The sequence below is a fragment of the Chiloscyllium plagiosum genome, unplaced genomic scaffold, assembly GCF_037043375.1.
Source record: "Chiloscyllium plagiosum isolate Xiang-an unplaced genomic scaffold, Cpla_swu_hap1 HiC_scaffold_27, whole genome shotgun sequence".
NCBI lineage: Eukaryota > Metazoa > Chordata > Chondrichthyes > Orectolobiformes > Hemiscylliidae > Chiloscyllium > Chiloscyllium plagiosum.
Genome location: NW_028270165.1, coordinates 51,661,835 through 51,674,393, shown reverse-complemented (window position 1 = coordinate 51,674,393; position 12,559 = coordinate 51,661,835). Strand labels below are relative to the sequence as shown.

Below are 12,559 nucleotides of genomic sequence, written 5' to 3'. Positions count from 1 at the left end.
TTCATTAATACCATCACCGTTACAGCAGAACTCTGATACCTATAAGACAAGCTAACTGGATTCTATTAACCCAGAAGAGTAGCAATCACTCTTCTTCCAAGAGCCCTGGCGGGCTACTCTGTATACTATCTTTATACACAAGTTTTTTTTACAAAGGCGGTGCTGTGGCAAATACGCTTTCTTTATATGAATTTTTTTTTTACAAAAGCACTGCATGTTCTGAACTAGACAGATAACAGTGAAAGGCAATAATTCGGGAGAGAAGTAATTGATACAGAGTTTCATTTCGAGGTCAGAATCAAACACTTATTCATTTCACAAAGGAACAGCCGTGAATGTGATCACTCAATATCCTGTTTATACAAATTCACTGATGTTAAGGCAAATGTTCTTATATGCCTTACCCTCCCTGCCTGTCTATTTTCTAGTGTGGAGCAAATGTGTTCTATAATTCAACATTACATTTTAGTCTAAATGCTTCAGGACAAGTTTTCCTTACAAACATTCTCACGACCCCATTCAAAGTTTCACAAGTTCTTTCCTATATCAGGGGGAGCAAAACTTAACGTAGTTTCCAAAAATGCCCTAACCAATGTACAGCCACAATATGACCTCACAACTCCTTTATTCAATGCTCTGACCAATAAAGGAAATCATACCAAATGCCTTCTTCACTAGCCTATCGACCTGCAACTCAAAGATCTCTTTGTTTAGCAACACTCCCCTTAACTGTCAGTCCTGCCTGGATTGCTCAACCAAAATGCAATACCTCATTTCTCTGAATTAAACTCTATCTGACACTCCTCAGCCTGTTGCCCACCCCAAAAATTCTAACTTATAGGCCCCCTCTGTTTTCACTTTGCTGAACCGAATCACTGCTGTACCTCACTCTGAAGGGTCAAAATATTGACCAGCCGGGACAGAGTGGACGTTGGGAAGATGCTTCCATTGGTAGGAGGGACAAGAAGCGGAGGGCACAGCCTTAGATAAAGGGAAGACGTTTTAGAAAGAGAAAAGGAGAAACGTCTTCAGCCAGACAGTGATGAACCTATGGAATTCATTGCCATAGACAGCTGTGGAGGCCAGGTCACTGAGGATATTTACGACATGAGATAGATAGGTTCTTGAGTATTAAGGGGATCGAGGGTTACAGTGAGAAAGTGAAAGAATGGGATTGAGAAACTTATCAGCCACAATTGTGTGGTATGAACAGACCTGATGCGCTGAATGGCCTAATTTCTGCACCTATGTCTGATGGTCTTTTGCTGTCCTGGGCACAGAGTGTCAGAATTGGGAGCAGGAGTAGACCATTTGGTCTTTCGAGCCTGCACCAGCATTGAACACATCATAACTGGGAATTAATCTACCTACATCTTGGTAGATAGACTGTGACTTTTCTCACTGGAGCACAGGAGGTTGAGAGGTAACCTTGCAGAGGTTGTATAAAATCATGAGGGGGATAGAGGAGGTGAATCACAGGTGTCATTGCCCTTCGGTGGGGGTTTTAAGATTAGGCAGCAAATTTTGAAGGTGAGAGGAGAAAGATTTTAAAAAGACTTGAGGGGCAGCATTTTTTTTAAAAAAGAGAGTGGTTTGTGTGTGGAATGAATGTCCAGACATTTTCTCACCTTCCCCTATAAACATCCACTTCTTTGTTGTTCAAAAATCACATGAACTCAGCCTTGAATATATTCAATGACCCCTTAACTGCAGGAAGAAATCCCCACTTCTGAACTCAATTCCTCTTGCTAATGTACCACTTGCACGACTCATTGCTCGCTGCACCTGACAACTGGCATTGTCTGGTGAGGAAAGACGCTGAGGCCTGAAAATGTGTTGCTGGAAAAGCGCAGCAGGTCAGGCAGCATCCAAGGAGTAGGAGAATCAACGTTTCGGGCATGAGCCCTTCTTCAGGAAGCTCATGCCCGAAACGTCGACTCTCCTGCTCCTTGGATGCTGCCTGACCTGCTGCGCTTTTCCAGCAACACATTTCCAGCTCTGATCTCTAGCATCTGCAGTCCTCACTTTCTCCTAAAGGATGCCGAGGCCCCTTTGTACATCCACACGTCATTCCTGATAAAGGGTTCATGCCCAAAATGTCAACTCTCCTGCTCCTGGAATGCTGTTTGACCTGCTGTGCTTTTCCAGCACCACACTTTTCAACTCTGATCTCCAGCAACTGCTGTCCTCACTTTCTCCATATCCCAAAACAGTATATCAACATTTAAACAATGCACCTCCTTTCTGCTTTTTTTTTTAAAGCACAGCAAAAGCTCTAACTTCACATTGGCCACGTGTTTGCCAATTGTGGTCTTCTCTACACTGGGGAAACTGAGCATAAACTTGGGGACCAGTCCGCAGAGGCTGACCAGACCTCCCAGTCGCCACCCATTTTAATTCCCCTTCCCACTCCATTTCTGATATGACCATCTTTGGCCTCCTCCATTGCCACAACGAACCAAACCGCAAATTGGAGGAACAACACATCTTCTACCTGGGCAGCCTACAGCCTGGTGGACTCAACATTGAGTTCACCAATTTCAAATAACCTCCCTCGCCACCCCTTGAATTCCTTCCTAGCCCCTCCCTGCCGCCACCAACCAGATTTCTTCCTACCAGTGACCAACCAGGTTGTACCCTCTACTTGTCCCCACCTATCCCCAATTCACCACCGTTCCCCCAGCACATCCTCGTTCTGCAGCTCTCCCTACACCCATCCCCAGTCCTCAACAAGGGTGACACCCAAAACATCGACTTGACCTCCTGATGCTGCCTGGCTTGCTACATTCTTCCAGCCTCCTGCATGTCTATTTGCCAATTAAGTCACAGACCTGGCCCAACTTTTCCCAAGTCTGTTCCCTCCCTGGATTCACTCCCTTTCCTTTCAGTTGCAGCAAGTCAACAATTGAACATCACAATGGAAAATAAATGGAAAAGGGGATGAGAAATGTGTGTGTCGTACTCTTGGTCAATCAAAAGAAGGTCTCACACCTTTTCTGCCGACAGTGAGGAACGTGTGCAATGTTTTGGTGACACCGGTGAACATGGCCGTGCTTGTTAACACAGGAATGCACACAATATGCTCAGTGGCGCTGCTGGTATTATTGACAGATTTTAAGTGTCCAAATGCCAATAGGAGAATAAAAGGGTAGAGCCACAATTGTTTTCCCCATACGGCACAACATTTTATTGCTTTTCCATCTTGTCTGGCTGCTCAACGTTTTTGACTTTTCCCCAGTGTAGGGGTGAAGTTCAGAACTAGAGGACATAGGTTTAGGGTGAGCGCGGAAATATATAAAAGGTATACCTAAGGGGCAACTTTTCCATGCAGAGGGTGGGGTGGTGTGTGTATGGAATGAGCTGCCAGAGGAAGTGGTGGTGGCTGGTACAATTACAGCACTTAAGAGGCATCTGGATGGGTATATAAATGGGAAGGGTTGAGAGGGATATGAGCCAAGTGCTGGCAAATGGGACGAGATTAATTTAGGATATCTGGTCGACATGGACGGGTTGGACCAAAGTTGTCTGTTTCCGTGCTGTACAACTCTGACGACTCTAAATAATACAAAGTATAATTTGACAAATAACAAACTATATCCATGTTAACAAGGCTTAGTACACCACATGCTTTACTAACCATTCTCCACATCCTATCCCTTCAAAGACTAAGGAACATATGCTGGTGCATAATCTCCTCCACTAGTATTTACACACTAGTCTAAGGAATTGCACAAGTAACAGAGAGGGTAAAAAGCACAAGGATGAAACAAACAGTGAGGGTAAACAGCACAAGCCCCAGTAAAAGCTGATGGAAAGTGAGTGTAAAATGTCACTATGACAGGATAGGCCCCACATTCCTTCCCCTCCGTCCCCCCCACAACCTGCCTCACCTTTCACCTCCCGGGCCCAGTACCTTCCAGGTGGCCCCATAGTTGACACAGGGGCCGCCCCACGACCAGTAGAACTCCACCACCCAGGCGGCCGACGAGTTCCCAAGCAGGCCCTTAACCCCATCCGCCTCCAGAATGCTCACCGGCTCCTGCCTGCTGTACAGCCGGCCGGTGTGGCCGTGACACAGCAGCTGCGCCAGGAAGGCGGCGGTGCCCAGTGACGGGTGTCTGCCCCGGGCCACACGGCGCCATTTTCCTAACGGCCGCCCTCCCGCCGCTTCCCCGCTCGAGCGACTTCTCCTCCCAACCGCCTTCGCCCCGCGTGACGTCTGCACGGGGGGATGGGCGGGACCGGGGGAGTCTCACCGTCACCAAGCAACAGCCACCTCGCGCTCCAACTGCTCATTCACAAAAACAAACTCTCCTGTCTCGCTCTGCAGCTGCAGGGGGGACACTGCCACGTTTCCAGGAGCCCTGTCTACATTGGGAAAGCTCACGGCTCAACTTAAACAGATATTCCGACATCTAAATGGGGAAATCTGCATTTTAAAAGGCATGGACATTTTAACGGGCTATTTCTGCAAATAAAGAGATTTAAATGAACAAGATTATATTTCAAACGGATGCGTGCACATTAAAAGGAATATCTTAATATGTAAAGTGACGCAGTCATATCTAAATGAATCTACATTTCGGGGAGACGTTGCCCTATTTATAAGCAGAAATATCCCTTTAAGAGACAATAGGTGTGAATTCTGTCTGTGTCCCAATGTTGTCAGACTGACATTTTTCTTAGAAACGCTCTGCATTTAAATTACATTCTCGAGAAGGCAATTTATAGATGAGGGTGTAAGGTTAGGGTGGATTGGTTGTACTGTATTGCCCATAGTGCCCAGGGATGTGCCGGTTAGGGTGGAGTGGCCATGGGAAATATGGAGTAACGGGGTGGGTATGAGTGGGATGCTCTTCGGAGGGCCAGTGTGGAATAGATGGGCTGAATGGCCTGCTTCCACATTGTCGGGATTCTATGACTCCCTCCACAATGGAGCATTTTATCTGCATCTATCCTGTCAAGCCCCTTTCAGAATTCTATTGGTTTCAATAAGATCACTTCTTTGGTTCAGAGACATATAGCACAAAAACAGACCCTTTGTCCAACTCATCCATGCCGACCAGAATTCCCAAACTAAACTAGTCCCACTTGCCGACAATTGACCCATATCCCTCTTAAACCTTTGACAAAGGGTCAGTTAGACTCGAAACGTAAGCTCTTTTCTCTCCTTACAGATGCTGCCAGACCTGCTGAGATTTTCCAGCATTTTCTCTTTTGATTTCAGATTCCAGCATCCGCAGTATCCCTCTTAATCCTTTCTATTCATGTACCCATCCAAATGTCATTTAAACGTTGTAACTGCCCCTACATCTACCACATCCTCAGCAAGTTCATTCCACATGCAAACCACTCTCTGTCAAAACATTGCCCCTCAGGTTCCTTTTAAATCTCTCTCCTCTCATCTTGAATAAAAATGCCCCTAGTTTTGAGCTCCCCCTTTGCTGTTCACTTTACCTCCACTCATGATTTTATAAATCTCAATAAGGTCACCCCTCATCTTCCTGTGCTCCAATGAAAAAAGTCCCAGCCTCTCCTTATAGCTCAAACCCTCCAGTCCTGGGAATATCCTGGTAGATCTTTACCGAACCCTCTTAATAGAATTCTTCCTGTTACAGAGCCACCAGAAATGCACTCCGTCCCTGGAAAGTGTCCTCCCCAACATCCTGCACAACCTCAACATGATGTCCCATCTCCTATCCTCAATGGTGTGAACAGTGAAGGCAATGGTGCTAAATGACTTCTTAACCGCCATGTCTACCAGTGATTCAACTTTCAAAGAACTATGTACCTGAACTTCTCACTGTTTTGCAATACAACCCAAGGTCCTACCATTAATTGTACAAGTCTTGCACTTCCTTGTTTTAGCAAAACGCAACCCCTCGCTTTTATTCACACCTCTCTCATACACACACACATACAACCCCCAACACTCTCACAGGCTTATATTCCATCACACTCACAATTTACCAAGCATGCAAACACTCTTACGCACACTCTCACGCACAAACTCTCATGCACACAATCACACTCTCTCATGCACACACACACACACACACACACACACACATATATAACTCTAAGGGGTGAATTTGTTTTGGCAGAATTACATTTGCAGATACTTTCAATTTTGCTCAAAATGTGCACAGTCTGCAGGCAGCCAATCCATGTAATATTTTATAAGGTTCCTACTTTGGAAATAGAACCAGTCTAATTCAAGATTGGGATACTGACAGACTCAAACCCCACACCGTTCACGCATTTTCTGAGCTGTCACTTTTTTTTTAATGAAATCTTAAGTCATCTTAAGAATGTGACAGAAAGGATGTTCTGGGATTTACATATTAATGAACTGAAACCTGCAACCCATTCTAAAAGGTGAATGACTTAACAGCAATCTAGGTTTGTTCAATATATCCTATCAGTTGCATGACACTGAACTTTGGCTACAAAATCTGTGCCTTTTGATCCTGCTTCACAGCTACCCGATGAAGGAGCACTGCTCCAAAAGTTAGTGCTTCCACATAAACCTGTTGGATTATAACCTGGTGCTGTGTGATTTTTAACTTTGTCCTTCCCAGTCGAACACTGGCTCCTCCATATCATTTCTAGTGAACGCAGCCCACACCTTGGTGCTGCCAGTAAATTGTACAATGACGATGAAACGATGCACTCTGCGCTCCTGAAAAATTTACAATTTCTAATGATACCAGCTACTCATTCACTGCTCCACCTGATACACGACATTGGAAAGAAATGAGCAGCTTTAAAACAAAAACTCTTGGAGCTCAAAGCTTTCATTGAGAGTCTGAGCCTGGCCGCAAGTTCAGGTAACCTTTATTGTGACCCAACTTCGTTACAGCTTCAGATCTCCCCAGCAAAAAAGGTGTAGAAAAAGTAGCTACTTTTTAAACAGCTCGAGGTCAAAGTGCGCACACTCACCTCCGCTCCCCCCCATGCCACCTCACTTCTTTTACTATTGGTCCAGTCAATAATGGCACTCGGCCATTGTTCCTTCACTACCCTTGCGATGGCATATGAACTCGCTGGTGGCTCTGTCGGTGGGAGGTGCGGGTGATGCCCTTCCTGCACAGAGTGGGTGATTGGCCTCTCCCCATTGTGAATCTGCTGGTGCTTTAGCAGGGTGGAAGAATTGCTGAACACGTTCCCAACCTTGGGGCACGAGAACGGCCTCTCCCCAGTGTGGACCCACTGGTGCTTCAACAGGGCAGAGGAATTGCTGAAGGCCTTCCAGCACTCGGGGCAGGAGAATGGACTCTCCCCAATGTGGACCTGCCAATGCCTCAGCAGGTTGGAAGAATTGCTGAAGGCCTTCCCGCATTCGTGGCAACTGAAAGGCCTCTCCCTGTGTGCAACCGCTGGTGCTTCAGCAGGGCGGAGGAATCGCTGAAGGCCTTCCAGCACTCGGTGCAGGAGAACGACCCCTCCCTCGTGTGGACCCATCAGTGGGTCAGCAGGTTGGAGGAATTGTTGACGGCCTTCCAGCACTCAGGCAGCTGAAGGGCCTCTTCCCAGTGTGGACCCGCCGGTGCTTCAGCAGGGAAGAGGAATTGCTGAAGGCCTTCCTGCACTTGGGGGAGATGCCTTTCTGCTGCCCCAACTGCGGGAAAGTCTTCAGCAATTCCTCCACCCTGCTGAAGCACTGGCGGGTCCACACGAGGGAGAGGCCTTTCAGCTGTCCTGTCAGGGCCTGCCAGTGCTTCAGCAGGGTGGAGGAATCGCTGAAGACTTTCCCACTGACAGGGCAGGAGAACGGCCTCTCCCCAGTGTGGCTGCGCCAATGAGACTCCAGGACAGATGGGACATGAAAGCCTTTTCCACGGTTGCCACACTTCCATGGTTTCTCCAAAGGGCAGGATTCCTCTGGTTTCTCCATGGCCGAAGCTTGCGCTGCACACAAATGCGTGTACAGTCCCTCTCTGTCGTGAATTCCTCTTTCCAGACCGTATCGCTGTTACATGATCCACATTCAGTGCGCTGCACCAACAGGATTTCTCATCCAGTCCCACTGACGCTGAAAATGTACCGAAACAGGAACCAAAAAGCTTTGCTCCTTCTCACAGAATTATAGTTGAAAATTGTTGCGGTCCCGATGGATTGAGTGACTGTCAGACATTGACGTCAAAGTGAGGACTGCAGACGCTGGAGAGTCAGTGTTGAAAAGTGCGGCACTGGAAAAGCACAGCAAGTCAGGCAGCATCTGAGGAGCAGGAGAGTCAATGTTTTGGGCAGGCGGCCTTCTCTGTTGATTTTGAAACTTCTGTCTTCAGATCTTCAAATACTCTGCAAAAAGAGATTACAAAAGTCATTATTACCATTGCAGGGTTGAAATTCAGAACAAGCAATTCTACTTTCTGCAGAATATTCTTTTCTTTTGTTGTTCCACAAAAAGGAAAACACCATCCCACTCTCTCTCTCTCCCTCTGCTCTAACTAATCTTCCTGAAAGTGCTGATTCAGGATCTTACAGGGGCAGAAAAGCGAAAACATCAATTGGGTAACTCCACCTGAAAGTTAATATCTTTCACAACATTGGGCTCCTGCTGACAGTGAGCAAGTCTGATTTTGGAAAGCAAAACAAAAGTTTGTCAATTCAGGGTGAACCTGCAATTCAGCTTCTTGATGAACAACCAGACATGAAATGGTTAACATCCCCAGAAAGGTGGGAACAAAATGAGACATCAAGGCATTAACACCGACACACTTCAGTCAAATTCTTCTGTTCCCAGTAAGAGCAAAACATCCTTGAAAGCTGCTTTGAAAGTCCAGTCTTCACAACGACCCTTTTGCTTTCACCGCCGACGATTAAAGTCATATAGCACGGAAACAGACCCTTCGATTCAACTCGTCTGTGCCAAACAGATATCCTAAATTAATCTTGTCCAATTTGCCTGCATGTGGTCCATATCCCTCTAAACCCTTCATATTCATGTACCCATCTAGATGCCTTTTAAAATTCCCCTCTCACCTCAAACTTATGCCTTCTAGTTTTGGACTCCCCTACCCTGGGCAAAAGACCTTGGATATTCACCCTATCCATGCCCCTTATGAACGTCTATAAGGTCACCCCTCAGCCTCCAATGCTCCAGGGAAAATATCCCCAGCCTATTCAGCTTCTTCTTGTATCTCAAACCCTCCAACTCTGGCAACAGCCTTGTAAATCTTTTCCGATCCTATTCAAAGTTTCACAATATCTTTCCTATAACAGGGAAACCAGAAATGAACGCAGTCTTCCAAATGTGGCCTAACCAATGTCCTGTACAGTCACAACATGACCTCCCAACTCCTATACTCAATGCTCTAGCCAATAAAGGAAAACATACCAAATTCCTTCTTCACTGTCCTGTCTACCTGAGACTCCACTTTCAAGGAACTATGAACCCGCACTCGAGGTCTCTTTGTTCTGCAACACTCCCCTTAACTGTGTCAGTCCTGCCTGGATTACTTGACCAAAATGCAAACCACACACTTCATTAAAATAAACACCATCTGCCACTCCTTGGCCCATCAGCCCATCTGATCAAATCTAATTTATAGTGAACTCTCTTTCCTCTCTTATTCCTTTGAAGCTGAAAATCTCTATCCCACACACACTCCCTCCATTCTCACTTTGTTGAACCTCATCCGTGCTGTATCTCATCCTGAAGGGTGTGGTTCATGCTGATTAACAGGGCCACACTCAGGGGGGTTCCAATTGAAACATTCAAAATCCTGACCAGCTTGGACAGAGTGGACGTTGGGAAGATGTTTCCATTGGTTCTAGTCTCTCCAACCAGTGGGCACAGCCTCAGAGTAAAGGGAAGACCTTTAAGAATGGAGATAAGAAGAAACTTCTTCAGCCAGACAGTCGTGAATCTATGGAATTCACTGCCACAGAAGGCTGTGGTGGACAGGTCATTGAGGATATTGAAGACTGAGATAGATAGGTTCTAGAGTATCAAGGAGATCGAGGATTACGGAGACAAAGTAGGAGATTGGAGCTGAGAAACCTATCAGCCATGATTGAATGGCAGAGCAGACCCGTTGGGCTGAATGACCTAAATGTGCTCCTATGTCTTATGGTCTCTTGCCGTCCTGGACACAGACTGTGAGAATTGGGAGCAAGAGTCAGCCATTGGGCCTTTGAAGCCTGCACCAGCATTCAACAGATCCTAACTCGACATGAATCTACTAACATCTAGGTGAATAGGCTGGGAAGTTTTCATTGGAGCATAGTTTGAGAGGTGATCTTACAGAGGTTTATAAAATCATGAGTGGCATAGATGAGATGACTGCTGGGTATCCTTTCCCGAGGGTGGGGTTTCAAGATTACGCGGCAAATTTGAAGGTGAGAGGAGAAAGATTTTAAAAAGGCATGAGGGGCACTTTTTTTTTGTTTACACAGAATGGTTTGTGTGTGGAATGAAGATCCAGAGGAAGTGGTGGATACAGGTACAGTAACAACATTTAAAAGACATTTGGGTAAGTACATATATTGGAAAGATTTGGAGGGATATGGGCCAAACACTGGCAGGTGGGACTAGTTTAGTTTGTGTGAATATAGTCAGCATGGACTAGTCCGACTGTAGGGTCTGTTTCTGTGCTGTATGACTCTGTAACTGTTCTGTACCGGTCTTAAAACCATTTTCTTGCCTTTTCCCATAAACATCCACTTCTTTGTTGTTCAAACATTAGATGAAGTCAGCCTTGAATATATTCAATGTCCCCATAACTGCAAGAAGACATCCCCACTTCTGAACTCAATTTCTCTTGCTAAGATATCACTTGCCTTGCTGATTGCTTGCTGCACCCATCTGACAACTAGTATTGACTGGTTCCAAAGGACGCTAAGGCCTCTTTGTACATCCACACATCAGTCCTGATGAAGGGCTCGTGCCCGAAACATCGACTCTCCTACTTCTTGGATGCTGTCTAACCTGCTGTGCTATTCCAGTACCACACTTTTGACTCTGATCTCCAGCATCTGCACATCCCATTATATCACCATTTAAACAATACACCTCCATTCTGCTTTTTCGTCACATCAAAAGCTATAACTTCACATTGTGGTACTGCATTTGCCACCTGTTTGCAAATTGTGGTCTTCTCTACATCAGGGAGACAGAGCGTAAACTTAGGGAATGGTTCGCTGAACAGCGCAGCTGAGTCCACAGAGGCCAACCAGACCTCCCAGTCATCATCCATTTTAATTCCCCTTTCCACTCGCTTTCTGACATGACCATCATAGACCTTCCATTGCCACAACAAACCAAACCGCAAATTGGAGGAACAACATCTCATCTTCCACCTGGACAGCCTACAGCCCGGAGAACTCAACATTGAGTGCTCCAATTTCAAAACAAAATCGCCCTGCCCTTCCCTTCCCATCCCTTGATTCCATTCCTCCCTCCCTCCCAGATTCATTCCTCCCATTGACCAACCAGGACGTACCCTCTACCTGTCTTCACCTATCCCCACTTCACCACCCTGCCCCCAGCACACCCTTTATCTGCACCTCTACCCCCACCCACACCCCCACCCCCGTCATGAAGAAACCGAAACGTCCACTTCTCCTTCTCCTGATGCTATCTGGTTTGCTGTGTTCTTCTTCCAGCCACCTGTCTGTCTATTTTGCTCATTGCGTCACAGACCTGGACCAACGTTTCCAGAGTCTGTCCCCTCCAGAATTCACTCCCTTTCCTCTCAGTTTCTGCAAGTCAACAATTGAACCCCAGAATTAAAAAGAAATGGAACAGGGGGCGAGAAAATAGACTGCCATACTCACAGATCTTAGACAGAGGAAGGAATTTGCAGTCTGGGTGAAGCACAATCTTCATTCAGAGAGAGAGAGGAGCAGCAGCTTCAGAAGCTCATGCTGAAACCTCCGCATTCAGACAATGGGGTGGCTCTGATTGGCAGGAGGGCCAATCTCCTTCCGGTCCTCCAGGGTTCTCTATTGGTTCGTCAAAAGAAGGTCTCGCGCCTTTTTTGCGGACAGCGATGAGCATGCCCAGTGTTTTGCTGACACGGCAGACATGCGCACTGCGTTGCTGACACCGGCAAACATACATAGAATGCTCAATGGGGATGCTCGTGTTCCTTGACAGATTTTGAGTGTCCAAATGCCAATAGGAGAAAAAAAGGTTGGAGCCACAAGTTTTTGTTCCCTGTGGCTCGACATTTTATTGCTTTTGCATGTCTTTTCCCCTTATGGCAAAATGCAAAACATCACATTTCTCTGAATTAAAGTCCCTCTGCTACTCCTTAGCCTATTGGCCCATCCGATCAATTCTAATTCGTAGCGAACTCTCTTTTCTCTTCTATTCCCAAGTAACTGAAAATCTCCATCCCACACACTCTCCCTCCACTCTCACTTTGCCTATCCTAATCCCTGCTGTACCTCATCCTGAAGGGTCTGTTTCATGCTGATTAACTGGCCCATACTCAGGGGGTATCTTATTGAAACATACAGAATACTTAATGGCCTGGACAGAGTGGACGTTGGGAAGATGTTTCCATTGGTTGGAGAGATTAAGATCTGAGGGCCCAGCCTTAAAGTG

At 46.3% G+C, this 12,559-nt stretch overlaps 1 protein-coding gene and 1 pseudogene across 7 annotated transcripts in view; both read right to left on the bottom strand.

Annotated features, from left to right (window-relative positions):
• LOC148144037 (uncharacterized) overlaps positions 1-12,559 on the bottom strand; it is a 142,232-nt gene that overhangs the window by 118,011 nt on the left and 11,662 nt on the right. For 3 of the 6 annotated variants that reach the window (XM_087974566.1, XM_087974557.1, XM_087974559.1), the window contains exon 1: positions 3,891-4,025. The exons of 1 other annotated variant lie outside the window; for it this stretch is intronic. The gene's annotated coding sequence lies outside the window, so the exon portion shown is untranslated. 2 more of the 6 variants (XM_087974558.1, XM_087974562.1) reach the window with 2 other exon arrangements.
• Positions 7,905-12,559, bottom strand: part of LOC148144036 (uncharacterized) — a 45,520-nt pseudogene continuing 40,865 nt past the window's right edge. Inside the window, exon 5 of the transcript XR_015751673.1 lies at positions 7,905-8,304. The product of XR_015751673.1 is annotated as an uncharacterized LOC148144036 (transcript). The remainder of the gene's footprint in view (positions 8,305-12,559) is intronic.